This window comes from Panthera pardus, unplaced genomic scaffold (genome assembly GCF_024362965.1).
Source record: "Panthera pardus isolate Hobbes unplaced genomic scaffold, ASM2436296v1 HiC_scaffold_22, whole genome shotgun sequence".
Lineage (NCBI taxonomy): Eukaryota > Metazoa > Chordata > Mammalia > Carnivora > Felidae > Panthera > Panthera pardus.
This window is the reverse complement of record NW_026526788.1, coordinates 84,724,747-84,740,792: the sequence shown is the minus strand read 5'-3', so window position 1 is coordinate 84,740,792 and position 16,046 is coordinate 84,724,747. Positions and strand designations below refer to the sequence as shown.

At 45.8% G+C, this 16,046-nt stretch overlaps 1 long non-coding RNA gene across 1 annotated transcript in view; it reads right to left on the bottom strand.

The window, feature by feature from the left end:
* Nucleotides 1-254: 254 nt before the first annotated feature.
* LOC109256735 (uncharacterized) overlaps nt 255-16,046 on the bottom strand; it is a 65,024-nt gene continuing 49,232 nt past the window's right edge. The window contains exons 2-3 of the long non-coding RNA XR_002075754.2: nt 10,148-10,320; nt 255-918 (exon numbers count right to left, since the gene is read on the bottom strand). This is a non-coding gene — a long non-coding RNA (uncharacterized LOC109256735). The remainder of the gene's footprint in view (nt 919-10,147; nt 10,321-16,046) is intronic.

The following is a 16,046-nucleotide window of genomic DNA, read 5'->3' as shown; positions in this document are numbered from 1 at the left end:
TCCTCTGCCCTCCTCTCTCTGCCCCTCCCCTGCCTGCATGTTCTCTTTCTCTCTCAAAAATAAATTTTCAAAAAAAGTTTAAAAATTAAAAAAAAAAAAAAAGAAGAAGAGGGACGTCTGGGTGGCTCCGTCGGTTAAGCATCCGACCTCGGCTCCGGTCATAATCTCACGGCTTGTGAGTTCGAGCCCCACGTCGGGCTCTGTGCTGACAGCTCGGAGACCAGAGCCTCCTCAGATTCTATGTCTTTCTCTCTCTCTCTCTCTGCCCCTCCCCTGCTCACACTCTGTCTCTCTCTGCCTCTCAAAAATAAACATTAAACAAAAATTAAAAAATAAAAAAAATGACCAAACCCATGACCACAGCCCCATTGGCTCCGCGAGCCAACAACACTGAGCCCTGGATATAGGAAGTGCATCTACAGCGGGGGACCTTGGGCTTCAGGGGGACAGAGCAGCAAGGACAAGGTGTCCAAGGGCAGGGATCCCAGACCGAGCATGGCAGGTGGTCACACAGTCCCAGACGAGGAAACTCAGGAGCTCCAGAACAATATTTCAGAAGGAGGTAAGAAGACTTAGTCTCACAGAACAGTTCCCCAGAAAAACCCAGGCCCCTCCAAATCACCACAGAGAGTCCAGGCCCAGCAGGTCTCCATTAGCCGCGTGACGAAGGACGTCTTGGGCCACCTCAGAGGGACACGTCTGGATCCAGGAGGCTCGCCAGTGTGCATCTCACCATGGGGACGTCTCGGAGGGGACACCTCTGCGCACAGCTCCAGAGGCTGCTCAGGGACTTACAGGAAGCCAGGGCTGTGTGAGAGCTCTGGAACATTCCACACACAGAAGAGAAGGTGCCGTGTCCGGCCAGGGAGCGGAGTCGCTTTGTCAGGGGAGTGGGAATCATGCCACAGACGAGCACCGCTGATGTGCCGGGAGACAAGGGGCGGAGAGAGGAAGGAGCAGGCAGGAAATAAACATAAGATGAACTACGCAGTCACCCAGCGGGTTACTACACCCCCCCGGGAGAGGCCGGTGCAGCGGCTGCACGGGGGAATTTCCCGAGGGGCCACCACGCATCATCGCGGCCCACACGACCACTGGTTTGTCACTAACCCACAGGGCCCCCTGCCACAGCCAGCAGCAAGGACATGGTCTTGCTCTAGGAAAAAAGGAGCCTCGCGGACACTGTCCAGAGCCTAGACCGGAGCTGGCAGGCTCTGCAAAGTCCCCAGTGACCACCAAATTGTCCTCGTCACAAACACCATGGAAAAGAGTGTGTGTTCTGGGCACGGCCAGCGCGGGCTCGGATCCCACGGTGTCAGTGAGAATCAGGACACTCACAGCAAACACTGGGGTGTCTCCATCCACCCTTGCTGTCCCAAACCACGGTGAGTGCGAGTGTGCAGTTGTGTGCCCGCACACCTTTAGCTACAAACGTATATACACACATACGCCTGTGTGTATATGTGATATGGGCCGTATAAATATGCAGATATTATAGATGCATATAAACATGTGTGTATATTATGTATGCACAAACATATAAATATATAGAGATTATATATAAGATTACATATAAGTTTATATGTAAGTTTATATGTGTGTATACAGTCCATACATACATGTAAATATGTATGTAATACATAAACATACATAGATATAAAACTATATAGGTATGTGTATCTATATAATGCCTTTATGCACATTTTATTTTCTTAAGTTTATGTATCTATTTTGAGAGAGCGTGCGCACATGCACATGATTGGGGGAGGAGCAGAGAGAGAGAGAGAGGGAGAGAGGGAAAGACAGAATCCCAAGCAGGCTCCACGCTGTCAGCATGAAGCCCGACATGGGGCTCGATTTCATAAACTGTGAGATCATGACCTGAGCAGAAATCAAGAGTCCGATGTTTAACCCACTGAGTCACCCAGGCGCTCGCTCCTTTATGTACATTTTAAATTAATGGTAATGGCTCGTCTTTCCAAATCATCATGAGCTAGAGACGAAATCTCTTTGCTAATGTGGCACAACTGCCCAGCGGCCCTTCAGGTCCCCAGTCTGCAGGAAGGGGGCAGAGGTGGCCATCTAGAAGTAGTTTGGGGTGCATCGCTGATGGCTTTTCTCCCCTGGACTGATGGTGCCCACGAGCAGATGAAGGGCAGAGAACACCGCCACCCTCTCCCTCCCGGTGGAAGGATGGGCCACAGCACGAGTTCACACAAACAGGCCAATTGAAGCGATTTGCTCCATTGCTCAAATGTTTCACTGAAATTCTTTTGTGGCAATTCAATTGATTCAGGAAAAATCCACACTTGGCTTTGTTTGTCCCTGGAGAATAAATGACCTTGTCCCGCTCCCGACCCCACCAACAGCCAGAAGAGAAATATGACGGGAGCGGTTGGCAGCCAGGAGGTGGTGACCGCGACTCCGCAGCAAACCCCACTGCGTGGGTCTCAACCTCCTGCTGCAATAACTCTGTTTCATAAATATTTAATATTTCAGCTATGTTTTCTTAAACCAAAAGTTGACCCTTTTTCAAAGTAATCATATAAGTGATCAGTATTTGCACTGCCTGAGGAAATAGGAAATTTGCATCTGGCATGTCTGAGCCAAAATTAAACATTTATACATGTTGTTCACATTGCTTGTCGTTAGACCTAACTTGCCACCGCTCTCTGTGTTCGGTTCCCTGCTAGAAAAATGTTTCCTCTTTGAAACAGAATCACCCATGAAAATTATACTTGTTCTGGGAATGGTAGTGTGCCCCTCTAAGATTTTCTAAATGGTCTTTTCAAGGAGGAAAAAGTTTGCCGGGAAAATGCACTTGACCTCACTTGGAGAACTCCAGATCCAAGGGCTCCATTCCAATTATCATGCTCCAGTAGGGTTTGTTTGCATGTTTTGTTTTTTGCATAATTCAGTTCTTAAATAACAACTTTGCCTCCAGACTATTATTCCTCCCTTGACTAACATCCAAGGGGGAGGGAGAGGCAGACAGTGGGACAAAGAGATGGTGAAGAATAGAGGATGGTCGATAGAAATAAGGATAAAGAGAATTCAAAGGGTTTCCAAAGCCATAGGCTTGGATTTGAATGGTCTTTCAAAGGCTGGAAAAGGAACTCCTTGGGTCTTTTTCAGCCTAAGACTTAAGTAAAATCTTTAACAAAGGAACGTGACCCGCGTCCAGGGAACTTAGGACGGTCCCTTCCTTGGACCTTCCTGTCCACACTCAGAGTTTCTGTTTCCAGGACACTGGGTTTGATTTCGCCCATTCCGCGTGGCCGCTAGCCTCCTCCCAGTGAGGTCCTGAACGGCAGGTCTCCGTGCGAGGTCCTTGGGAAATGTTCTGATTGGCCGTTCATTTTGTCTGTGTTGTATTTTCAACCATCATTTTTTAAAAAAAATTACTTAGATGTGCAACAAATATCAGTGTGAACATAATGAGTTATGATAAAGCGAATAATGTGTAAGCACCGAGTCATTAAACAGAACATTGTCAAGATCCCAGAAACCTCTTGAACACCCTTTCAGGCTCGGCCCCTCCTTCCTTCCCCTGTATCAATAGTCTCTACCTGATTTGCTTGGTAACCAGTTCCTAGCTTTTCCTATATCAGCACCGCATAGTTATTCACTGGTGAATACTAAGCTTAGGCTCACATTATTTTCTTCTTCATATAAATGAAGCCATCCCCTAAGGAAGCTTCCATGTCCAGCTTCTTGCACACAACACACCACACTGGTGAGACTCGGTCACACTGACGGGTAGAGCTGTGCTGTCTTCCAACTTTTGGTTATTGCAAATGACCGAAGGGCTGAGCAGTCTTAAATATATTTGCAAGCGCATTAGGGCATGAGCTGCCTTTGGGTATTTACCTAAGGGTGCAACCGCTAGAGCCTGTGGGCGTTCATCTCACTCACAGCCGCTGAATGGTTTTCTGCGGCATTGTTCCCATTGACGTTCATATCCGCGAGTGTATTAGCACCCCCACTGCGTCATCTCCTTGTCAACACTAAGTATTTCTAGTTTTACATTTTAGCCATTGGCTATCAGTATCCCATTGTGGTTTTAATTAGTATGAGCATAACAGCAAACATTTTTTGTAAACAGCATTCTTGCCTTATTTTATAGCGAGAGCCAACTCTGCAGGACAGCTTTGTTGTCAATCAAGTGAGGACAAAGCTTATCTTTATTTCTGGTTCCTATTCTGTACCATTTGTTGTATGCCCATCCTTGTGTAAATATAACCAGGACCTGATTATTGTGGTCTTGATATCTGGGAAAGCAGGGTTTCTACCTCGTCCCTCATTGTCAACTAATCTTCGACAAAGCAGAAGAGAATATCCAATGGAAAAAAGACAGTCTCTTCAGCAAATGGGGTTGGGAAAACTGGACAGCAACATGCAGAAGAATGAAATTGGACCACTTTACCCCATACACAAAAATAAACTCAAAACGGATGAAAGACCTAAGTGTAAGGCAGGAAACCATTAAAATCCTAGAGAAGAAAACTAGAAACAACCTCTTTGACCTCAGCTGCAGCAACTTCTTACTTGACACATCTCCGAAGGCAGGGAAACAAAAGCACAAATGAACTATTGGGACCTCATCAAGATAAAAAGCTTTTGCACAGCAAAGGCAATGATCCACAAAACTAAAAGACAACCAATGAAATGGGAGAAAATATTTGCAAATGACATATCAAATAAAGGGTTAGTGTCCAAAATCTATAAAGAACTTATCAAATTCAATACCCAGAAAACAAATAATCCAAGGAAGAAATGGGAAAAATACATGAATAGATACTTTGCCAAAGAAGACATCGAGATGGCCAACAGACACATGAAAAGATGCTCAACGTCATTCATCATCAGGGAAATACAAATCAAAACCACAATGAGATACTACCTCATACCTGTCAGAATGACTATAATTAACTCAGAAACAACATGTTGGCGAGGATGCAGAGAAAGAGGAACCCTTTTGCACTGCTGGTGGGAATGCAAAGTGGTGCAGCCACTCTGGAGAACAGTATGGAGGTTCCTCAAAAAATTAAAACAGAGCCTATCCTATGACCCAGCAATTACACTACTAGGTATTTATCCAAAAATACAGAAGTGCTGATTTAAAGGGGCACGTGCGCCCCAATGTTTATAGCAGTGCTTTCAACAATAGCCAAAGTATGGAAAGAGCCCAAATGTCCATCAACTGATGAATGGACAAAGAAGATGTGGTTTATATATACAATGGAGTATTACTCGGAGATCGAAAAGAATGGATAGAACTAGACTGTATTATGCTAAGTAAATAAGTCAGTCAGAAAAGACAAATATATGGTTTCATGACTAAGTGGAATTTAAGAAACAAAACATGAACGCAGGGGAAGGTAAGATGAAAGTAAGACGAAAACAGAGAGGGAGGCAAACCCTAAGAGACTCTTCTATTTTTTTAGTGTTTTATTATTTTTGAGAGAGAGAGAACACGTGACCAGAGGAGAAGCAGAGAGAGAGGGAGACACAGAATTTGAAGCAGGATCCAGGCTCTGAGCCGTCAGCCCAGAGTCCGACACGGGGCTCGAACTTGTGAACCACGAGATCATGACCTGAGCCAAAGTTGGATGCTTAACTGACTGAGCCACCCAGGCACCCCAAGAGACTCTTAAACACAGAGAACAAACGAAGGGTTGCTGGAGCGGAGGTGGGTAGGGGGATGGGCTAAATGGGTGATGGGCCTTAAGGAGGACACTTGTTGGGATGAGCACTGGATGTTGTATGTAAGTGATGAATCACAAAATTCTACTCCAAAACCATTATTACACTATGTGTTAAGTAACTTGATTTAAATAAAAGTTAAAAAACAAACAAACAAATAAAAATGAAAGCTTTGCCCGGTCTCAGCTTCCTTGAGATACTGACAGAGCAGAGGAAGGTGGGGAATGAGCTCGCCCTCCTGCTGGGGCCTGACAAAGACAATTTGTCCTGTTAACCGGCTGTTAAGATGGTCCACATGCATTATTGCCTTCCCGTTCCCCTGTAGGGACCATATTCACTAGATTCTTCCACATACTTACTGCTTCTTTGTTCTTCATTCTTGCTTGTCTCTCTTACGTGGGGATCATTTTTTCCTGCGGCCAATGAACACCTTTAGTATTGCTTTGTGTGCGCATGCCTTCGGTCGAGTGTGTTTGCCTGGAATCTACTGACCTTCATCCTTGGAAAACAGTATTGCTAGCTTAGCAATTCTTTTCACACCGCTGTTTTCTGTTCCTTTGTCTGTCTGTCTGTCTGTCCGTTCACTGAGCAGCTTTATTACTTCTTTATCTACGTTTCTGGCCACAGTGCCCTGGGTAGGACCCGACCAGCCAGTGGAGAATAGAGATGCTTACAGCAGACATCCTTCCCTCATTCCTGCTCTTAGGATACAGCACTGAATTTCTCAGCATTAAGTGTGATATTGGCTATAGAGTTTTTCAAAGATGTCCTTTATCACCTTGAGGAAGTTTCTCTCTGAGTTTGCAGAGAACTTTTATCATTGACAGGTGTTGACTTTTGTCAAATGCTATTTTTTCATCTATTGAAATGACTACATTACTGTTTCTCCTTTTTTTCTGTTAATATGGTGAATAATGTTAATTTACATATACAATTTTCATTGCTCTTTGGGATACACTGTACTTGACCACGATGTACGTATACATAAGCACACATGTGTAGGCATGACATACATAGGAACGTAGTCTGTATTGTGTGCATGTGAACATGTGGTACGTATAGTGTGCGTGTGTGTGTGATGCTGGATTGGCTTTGCTAACCTTTCGTGATGAACATCTGTGTCTAGATTTGCAAGGATATTGCTCTACAGTTTTATTTTCGTGCCCTTGCATGCTTTTGATCTCAGGGCTCTCCCAGGCTGCTAAAATGACTGGAGAATCGTTCTCCTATTTCAGAAAATGTGTACATGGTTGTCACTTGTTTTCTTGCTTATTTACTAGAATTTGCTGGTGGAGTTTGCACCTGTGCACCCGGATGGTGATCGTGACAACGTAACTTGCCTTCAGGTCACAAGAACACCATGTCCACGTTCAGTGGAGCGTCAGTGCTCTAACCATCACTTACTAACCATGCTAGGGACCACCTAGCTTCCACAGGCACTGGGAACACAGGCAGGGGCCATTCTGTGCAGAGCTGTGCACGACAGCTGAGCACAGGTCGTGCGTGAACAGAAGTGATATCTGAGCCTAACAGGGGAGGATGAGAACCAGTCACTGGGGTGATGGAGGAGCAGGAGGGAAGCTGGGGGTGGGCCCGGGGACCGAGCCTCGGCAGATCGACAGGGCCACGTGGCTAAAACAAGGCTGTGATATGCATCAAGCCTCTTTCTGTTTTGGAAACTTGGGGCCCCGATGTATGTATGGAGCTCAGAAACTCCTCCTACATCCTAACTAGGTTCACCTTCTGGATTTTCCCCTGTAGTCTCCAATCCCTACTCGTCTTCCATGGGTTATTCCAGAGGGGAAAATCGTATGCTAAATTCCAGAGGCAAAATGGTCTGTTTGGGAACCTGCAAAGGGGTCTGTCAGCCAGAGTGTAGCATTGAGGGGGAGGCCGTGGGAAAGACTGAGAAGCTGAACACGTCGGCGGCGGGCAGACCAGGCTTCCACCTCCAGGAAGCAGAACATTACCATGAAGGCCATGGGGAGTCATCAGAGGGAGGCTGCGGCTTCTGGTGCAGGCAGCTGGGCAGAGGGAGACCCGAGGCTCCACGGATGCAGAAGAAAGAGGCTGTCCAGGGCATCAGGAGAGAGCAAGCCTAGGCTGGCACATGGTGTGCTCAACAAGCCTGCGGGACACCCAAATGGGAGGCCCCTGGGCGGGTGGACAGGGGCCTGGGGCAGGAGAAAACCTACAGACAGACACAGAAATGAGATCTGTGCATCACCTGTGCTGTGGACCGAACGCTGTCTCTCCCCGGCACCCCACCCACAGTAGGGCTTACTGGAGACAAGGTGCATGTGGATGTAACGGAAGTTGAATGGGTCATGAGGGTAGAGCCCTGGCATGACAGGATCAGTGTCCTTGCAGGACAAGATGGCAGAGGGCTGGCCCTGAGTCCCTGCTTCCCCGAAGACAGGCCATGTGAGCACACGGCGAGAAGGCCGCTGCCTGGGACCCGAGAGGCTCAGCACGAAACCCACCCGCCAACACCGTGAGGCTGGACTCCCTGCCTCCAGGCTGTGAGAAGTACATCCGTGTTGTTCAAGCCGTAGGGAAGGCGAAACTCTGCCTCCGTCCCCCTAGGTCACCGGCCAGGCCCCAGGTCACAGGGGAAAGCAGGGACATGGGCCTCAGGGAAATGAACACCCAGAGAGCAGACAGGCCCGAGTGCGTATGGACGAAGGAGAGCAGGAACAACGGGAGGGGACGGGAAGGTAAGAGCTATTTTATCAGGGTCTGCGTGTGCCGGCTTCTCTTGGCCCTGACGCCCTGTGTCTCTGGTGAGATGAGTGTTTCCTCCCTCCAGGTGCCGGGAGGGGATCTTTCACATGAGAGTTTTCTCTCCTACTTTTAGGAAGAAAAGTGAGGGTCAGTGCCCTTCTTGCTCTGCTGTTTTTCAAGCATCTTCAGCTCAAAATGAGCATTATGCCAAAGTGGCCTACTTTGGGGGAGGGGGCACATTCTGCCACCTTTCAAAGCCCCCCAGCCCAGGGGTCCTGTTACGTAGCCTGAATAGACCACGTGTGCGCAGAGTTCGCCCGCAGCATGGGAGTGGCCACATGGCCACAGCGAGGAGAAGCCGGAACACCAGAGCCAAGAGCGACTCCAACGCTCAAGGCATCGTGTGAGCAGAGCCCCCAGGGAGCTCAGCAGACCCCAGTGATAAGAGGAGGCCAAGGTCAGCAGCCTCGCAAGATGCCCAGGGAGGTCCGGTGTGATCACAGGAACAAAGTGTCCTCAGGCACATGGCTTCTGACCAGCGCCTCTGATGGCTCTGCAGAGCCCTCCCAGCCAGAATGTGCCAGAACCTGGGAGTAGGGCCAGGCGGTGACAGGGACACGTGGTTTCAGGGCCCAGGTGTGCACACAGACGGCCCAGCTGACGGCCACTTCCCTGAAGGCGTCTCTTGTGGTTATAACCCAGGGTTATAAACAGACTCTGAGAAACTTGACAGAAACCCCTGGGGTCCCCCGACTCACGGAGGGGGGAGCTGATGACCGCAAGGCAGGCCGTGCAAGGGACAGGGACCCGGACGCGTCAGAGGTCCAGGGCTGAAACCACACATGTGGTGAGTCCCTTGGCTCCTCGCGGAGCTCACTAGGGGAGAACGCGGACCAAAGTCTGGTTGTAGATACTCCTTGCAGGACTCTGAGGGTTGGGTAGTAGATTCTTGAGGCTGTGATTGTCCAGTCTTCTCTGTGTGTCGGTGGAGACAGTTTTTGGAAAGAAAGGTGCAGTTATAGAGGCACATGGCTTGAAATAGAAATGCCCCCCACACCAAACCGCAGTGTCCACAAAGTCGGTCCAAGAGTGCACGGCCGAGCATGGGGCGGGGAACGCCCAGCGCCCAGATGCAACGCCCGGTGGGAAACCGGCTCCGTGGCCACCTGGTGATGGAGAACATCTTTCACTTTCCTGAACCTTGAGTCTCCTTGCCTCTGTGGTGGAGATTTCGGTCCCTGGCCTTGCTGGGGATGCGTGAGGGCTAAAAGGGATGAGCTGAGATAGCCGCATGAAGGGCCTCGCAGAGGGGACCGTGCACGCTGGTCCTCGGAGCCCGGCCCCTCTGCTCAGACTTCAGTTCGAAAGACCCAGTGCACACCAGCAGGACCCATGTTGGGGTTCGCACAGGTTTACACGGACAACGTGGCCAAGCTGAGTCCATAGTGTGATGCCGTGGGAAGGAAGCCCATGGTCTTGTAGGCGCCCAGCTGACAGAAGATTCTAGGGAGCTCAGAGGCGAGGCCCACCTGCCCCTCCAGCCCACCCTGGCCCACGACCAGCACTGACCAGCCGTGTCATACCCGGCACTGTGGGGTGCTGGTGGCAGGCTGCATTCAGACCCTTAACCACCAGACGCCTTCTGGGAAAAGAGGCCAGGAGAATAGGCGGTCGGGGACAAGACCAGCAAGAAACAGACGGTAGAAGACGCATTTACCTGGACGGTCTCCCGGGACAAGACTTCCTGGAGGCTGGTGAGGAGAGGCGGCAGGCCCCCACATCTTCGGGCCCATTGCAAATCCTGACGCGCAAACCAGCCAGAGCGGGGCCAACCTCGGGGACGGTTACCGACACAGAAATTGCGTTTTTCTGAGTATTGGCACATAGTACCTGGGAAAAAAATAACCCACTTTAGTGCGGATCCTTCCTCAGTAGTGAGATGGGAGCTGTGAGAACAGGTACCCTGGGCAGGTCCTACGGGAAAGGTCATTCCCGTGATCCGGGGGAGCTGGTGGCTGAGCCAGTATGGAGAAGCCACAAAGCAGCAGAAAGCAGCAGAACCCCGACCAGCCTCCCCGCCTGCCCACGGCGGCCCCGCCACCCTCAACAACTGACCTTCTGATTTAGCAAAACAAAATGAGAGCCAAGCCAGCCTTTCCCTCATTCTGAAAGATGTGAATCAGAATCCCACAAAATCTGCGCAGGAACCTGACTCCCGTCCAATAGCGCTAAGCATGAACCACAGCCCCACGCAGCTGGGTGAGCAAAGAGAATGCGCACAGCGATTAGCGACTAAAGGAAAAGCAGTAATCCGTGTAGTCAGCAACGTTCTCCCATGTGCAGAACTCACTGCAACATCCATCCAAAAGAGAACGTTTTATTTCCCTACTTTAATTTTTTAAAGGAAGTTTCAGATGACGGCGCACTCGGCAGTCGGAAGTACTGCTTTCGGTCAAAAACCAAGATGGCGGAATTTTTAACGGGACAATGGGAGGAGAGAACAGAATGGAACAGGAGAAAACCTCCTCCGCGAATTAGATGACCCGCTGGAGAATCTCTCCCTCGACTGCTGAGAAAAGGGGGAAAGAGAGCAATAGAAGTCAAATATAAACTACAAGAAAATGCTTCTGTGCTCTAAAACCTAAGTACTGAGAAGTGCAGGCTCTGGGGCCACAGTCCCTGGAGTTCAAGTACAGCCGCGCTGCTGTCTCCGTGCCCGGTGAGCTCACCACCTGCGCGTCTGTCTTCACCATCAAATTGCCGAGGTGCCTGCGGAGGACGCGTTCCAAGGACAGAAGAAGTAATGGAGTCCTCAGTACATTGTGTGAAGAAATAATAGCTTTTATGAATCTCAGAAAACACCAACAATCACCATGGAAAACTTGTGAAGAGATGTATATCTGCATGTAACGTATAAAATTTCTGAAGTGTAAGACTCACCGTAAAGCTACCGTAAATCTTCTAACGAGATACACAGTTTGACTGGAAAGGAATAAGAGTGGGGTGGCTTCAGACTTCCCTCTTTTTCGTGGGGGCAGTATGTCTCTTTCTCTTCTCCTGCCCTCGTTTACTCAAGCCACGCAGTTCCCCCTACGCCACCTGCCGTGATGGCCGCCTTCTAGGGGCATGTCCTTGCTGCCTGTCCTCAGCCACATGCTTCCTCGTTGATGGAAGAATATGGAGAAAGCCCACCGTGGTTTCCACAAATTCTTGGACTGTCATGAGTATAACAGAGCAGGCGAGCGTGTGCCCCACTGGAAAGTGTGTATGTATTTGCCACTGACCATCAAAAACGAACATGGTCAATGCCACGCCTTCTTCGCAGGAGCATACAAAGCCTGGAACACTTTTGTTTTTAAACAACAAAGAAACAGTAAGTAAACCAAGCATCTAATCTGAAAATTTAGAGGGGAAAAAACAGTAAAATTCAAAAGAAAAGAAAAATCAATACAGTTAAAAATACAAATGAAGAGGGGCGCCTGAGTGGCTTAGTCGGTTAGGCATCTGACTTCGGCTCAGGTCAAGAACTCACGATTTGTGGGTTCGAGCCCCACATCAGGCTCCATGCTGACAGCTCTGAGCCTGGAGCCTGCTTCAGATTCTGTGTCCCCCTCTCTCTCCGCCCTGCCCCTGTTTGTGCTCTGTCTCTCTCTCTCAAAAATAAAGATTAAAAAAAAATAAAAAAAAAATAATAAAATAAAATTGAAAAACTACAGATGAAGAAAGAAATCCCTTTAAAGTAGTGAAACTCATAAATTTTGTCTGTGGGCTTCTCATCATCATGACAAAAACTGATAATAAAGAAAGTTAAACGAATTTAAAAAACATACATGTTCTAATCAAACAGGGAAAAAGGGAATGAAAACAGAGATAATCCCAAACAGGAAGTAAATTTCACAAAGGTGGCTAATACCTACAAAATACCCTATAAAATTTGGAATTAATATTTTGATGCTCATAATGCTAGTACGTTCGAACCTATATCTTTAAAATCTGCATCATGTAGCAGCATGAGGTCAGGAGTCTTGGTCTGTCCCATCCAGAAATTACACCCCGAGCCTCTGGAAAAGTGCCTTGGCACACAGCTAGGGTTCAATCAGTATCTGTTGAATGAATGAATGCGCGATTTACTAAGTGTAGGGAGAGACAAAAGGAAATCTTGGTGAAATTAAACATATCTTAAAAAGCAACTGCTTCCAAACTCGTTTAAGGAAATACTGGAAAATATAAACACACAATAACTGTGAAAGAAACAGCACTAAAGGCAGCTAGACTAAGGTGATTTCCATCATATGGTATCCAATAGTAAAATACAGATTTAAATGGACCTGCTGCATATATCCACACGAAAAGATTTCTATAGGATTTATCATGAAAAGAAACAGCCAAGTTACACATTCGGAATTATTGAATTTCTCTGAAAATAAAGCAGAGAGGAAGATGACGTATTTTCACGAGGGCTTACATACGCTTTGAAACACACGGGAGAAAATACAGAGGAATCCACACCCAGGTGACGGGAGCAGGAAAAGCACTGCAGGAATTATTACCAGAGGCTTCTGCTTTACCTGTGTTTGTAAAAATTCATATAACAAAAGTATATCCGTATCTAGCTTTTAGTTAGAAATTAATTTAAAAGATGAAATATTTAAAGCTGCCCAAGAACTAACTTCATAAAATACACCGGGTCCAGGCATTCGTATGAGTAGGTTATTTCAGAAGAGATCATTCTTATGCTATTGAAATTATTTCAGTGCCCAGAAACTTGGAACAACCAAAAACAACATTTCTAGAATGTTGAATTCTAGAAAAAGTGCATTTATTAATTTGCCAGAGTAGGTCCAAGAAAAATAAACTACATGATTATTGTAATAAATGTTCCAAAGGCCATTTGGCCAAATTCCGCATTAATTCCTGACTTTTATGAATTACTTATAAAATAAGGACAGAAGAATATTTCTAAAAATATTTTTAAAAAAAGGGGCATCTGGGTGACTCAGTCAGTTGACCACCCGCCCCAACTCTTAGTTTCAGCTCTTGGTTTCGGCTCTTGGTTTTGGCCCAGGTAATGACGTCATGGTTCATGAGATCGAGCCCCACGCTGGGCTCTGGGCTGAGCATGGAGCCCACCCGGGATTCTCTTTCTCTCTCTTCCTGTCCTCCCCCTATCCCTCTCTCTCTGTCTCTCTCTCTCAACATAATAAACTTTAGAAAATAAAATAATAAAAAATAAATAAGATAAAAAAGATTTATCTCGAATTATTAGCCCTTCCTATTAAAGCAAAAATTCTCATAACTATTACTTTTGAAGTCAGTGCAAATTTTTAAAATATGGGGCACCTGGATGGCTCAGTCAGTTAAGCGTCTGTGACACTTGGTTTCAGCTCAGGTCGTGATCTCACAGTTATGAGTTTGAGCCCTGTGTCAGGCTCTGCACTGACAGCACACAGCCTTGTTGGGATTCTCTCTCTCCCTCTCTGTGCCCCTCCCCTGCTCATGCTCGCTCTCTCTCTCTCTCTCTCCCCTCTCAAAATAAATAAATAAACTTAAACATTTTAATAAAAAATAAAATATGATACAGCAAAATATAAAGAATTTTTGTTATAATTTTTTATACCTGATCTGACTTAGAGAATCAAATCACAATGTATCAGGACAAAGTGTTTTAATGTTTGTTCATGTTAGTAGACCCAAAACTGATCACTTTATCAGAGCCAGTAACCATCAAGTACAATGTAAAAATGCAAAAGATCCCATTTATGATAGCAACAAAACTACAATATTTCTAGGAAAAAAATAGCCTAAAACGTGTGAGACCTGCGCAAAGAAAATGTACAGAGTGTGGACGTCACAAAACTTGCACAAATGAAGTTGCATCATGTTTCCAGATGAGACCTTCCAGTATTTATGAGGATGTCATATTTCCCTCAGTTTACTCGACAGGTGTAATGTAATTCTAATAGAAATCACAAGTAGATGGTTGTTTCTAAAGCTATTTTGTCAAAGAACATGTATAAAAATATTAGAGAAAAAAATTAAAAATAAAATAAGATAGCAGAGTACTAAGGACGCTTGCCCTATAAAATATAAAGCACACATTTTAGCAATATTCATTAGAATAACATCAATGTCACGCACACACACACAAAGGCAGAGCGCCAGAATAAAAACAAAGTTAAGAAGCAAGTCCGAGTACATAGAGCTACTTAAAATTGAACAGTGGGATTTCAAAGAAATTAGAAAAAGATGACATTTAATAAATGATGTGAAGAAAGTAGGAAACCGTATGGGAATAATATTTAGGTCTCTGTTTTCCAACCTACATCAAAATACATCTTTGGTGAACTGAAATTTAAATGTAAAGTAAGCCAGAGCTGCACTGAAAGAAAATGCAGATGACTTTAGTATGTAGAAGAAAGATGACTTTAAATGTAATACCAGATGAAAGAGAGAAAGAATATATTTCACTATATAAAAATATAGAACTCGGGGGCTCCTGGTAACTCAGTCGGTTAAGAGTCCAACACTTGATTTCAGCTCAGGTCAACTCAGTTCATGAACTCATTGTTTGTGCGTTCAAGCCCGTCATCGGGCTCTCCATTGATGGTGTGGAGCCTGCTTGGGATTCTCTTTCTCCCTCTCTCTCTCTCTCTCTCTCTCTCTCTCTCTGTCAAAATAAACAAATAAACATTTAAAAAAAATGAAAAAAATATAGAACTCTAGATCAGCAAGCACCATAAACAAAATTAGAAATAAACAAGGCCTGGGGAAGCTATTGATGGCACCTACAGCAAAGGTTTATAACCCTAATACATAAAAGTTATAGCAAATCTACAGAAAAAGGTTATTGTGCAAAATCAACTCACCAAAGGGAAATTCTGTATAGCCCATAAACATATGGAAAATATTCAATCTCAAGAGCAATCAAAGAAATGTGAACTATTAACAACAATACAAAAACCAAGTTAACAAAGTAGATTCGTTTTCAAGTGTTTTTAATCTATTAACAAAAACAGTAAGCCACACAATGTCCATATAAAAATAAAAACCAATGCTCACAATGCATTGTATATAAGATGCCCATTTCTGATTTACTAAAAGAAAAAAAATTGAAAACCAGCCATATTCAGATACTTCTACGACCTGTAGAATTCTAATTAACAATGAAAGATTAAAAGTGTTCTAGTAAAAATAAGGAAAAGCCAATACACTCATTCTTCCCACAATTGCTTAAATTCTTCCAGAAGGGTAGCCAATGTACTAACACAGAAAAAGAAAAACAAAAAAGTATTTAAAGGGAACTATTCTCCTAATCACAGGGGGAGGCAAGAGCTGAAGCATAGTGAGTGTTCTTGCAAACTCTCCCCCGCATAAAATGATAATCTAGATGAAATGCTAAAAACAGCTACTTAAAGACATTTAGAAAGCAGAAAGGAAAGGACAAAGGCCAGGGAAGGGTTCATGTTATTTAAAAAAAAAAAAAGGCAACTAAAAAAATGTGAGAATATGAATTTGTGGCATTTGGAGCCCAAGGGGCTTTCCAACAACACTGCTGTGGTCACAGCAGCGGCAGCCCAGCCACCTCGAGGTGCAGGCCAACTCTGCACAGCCGGGGA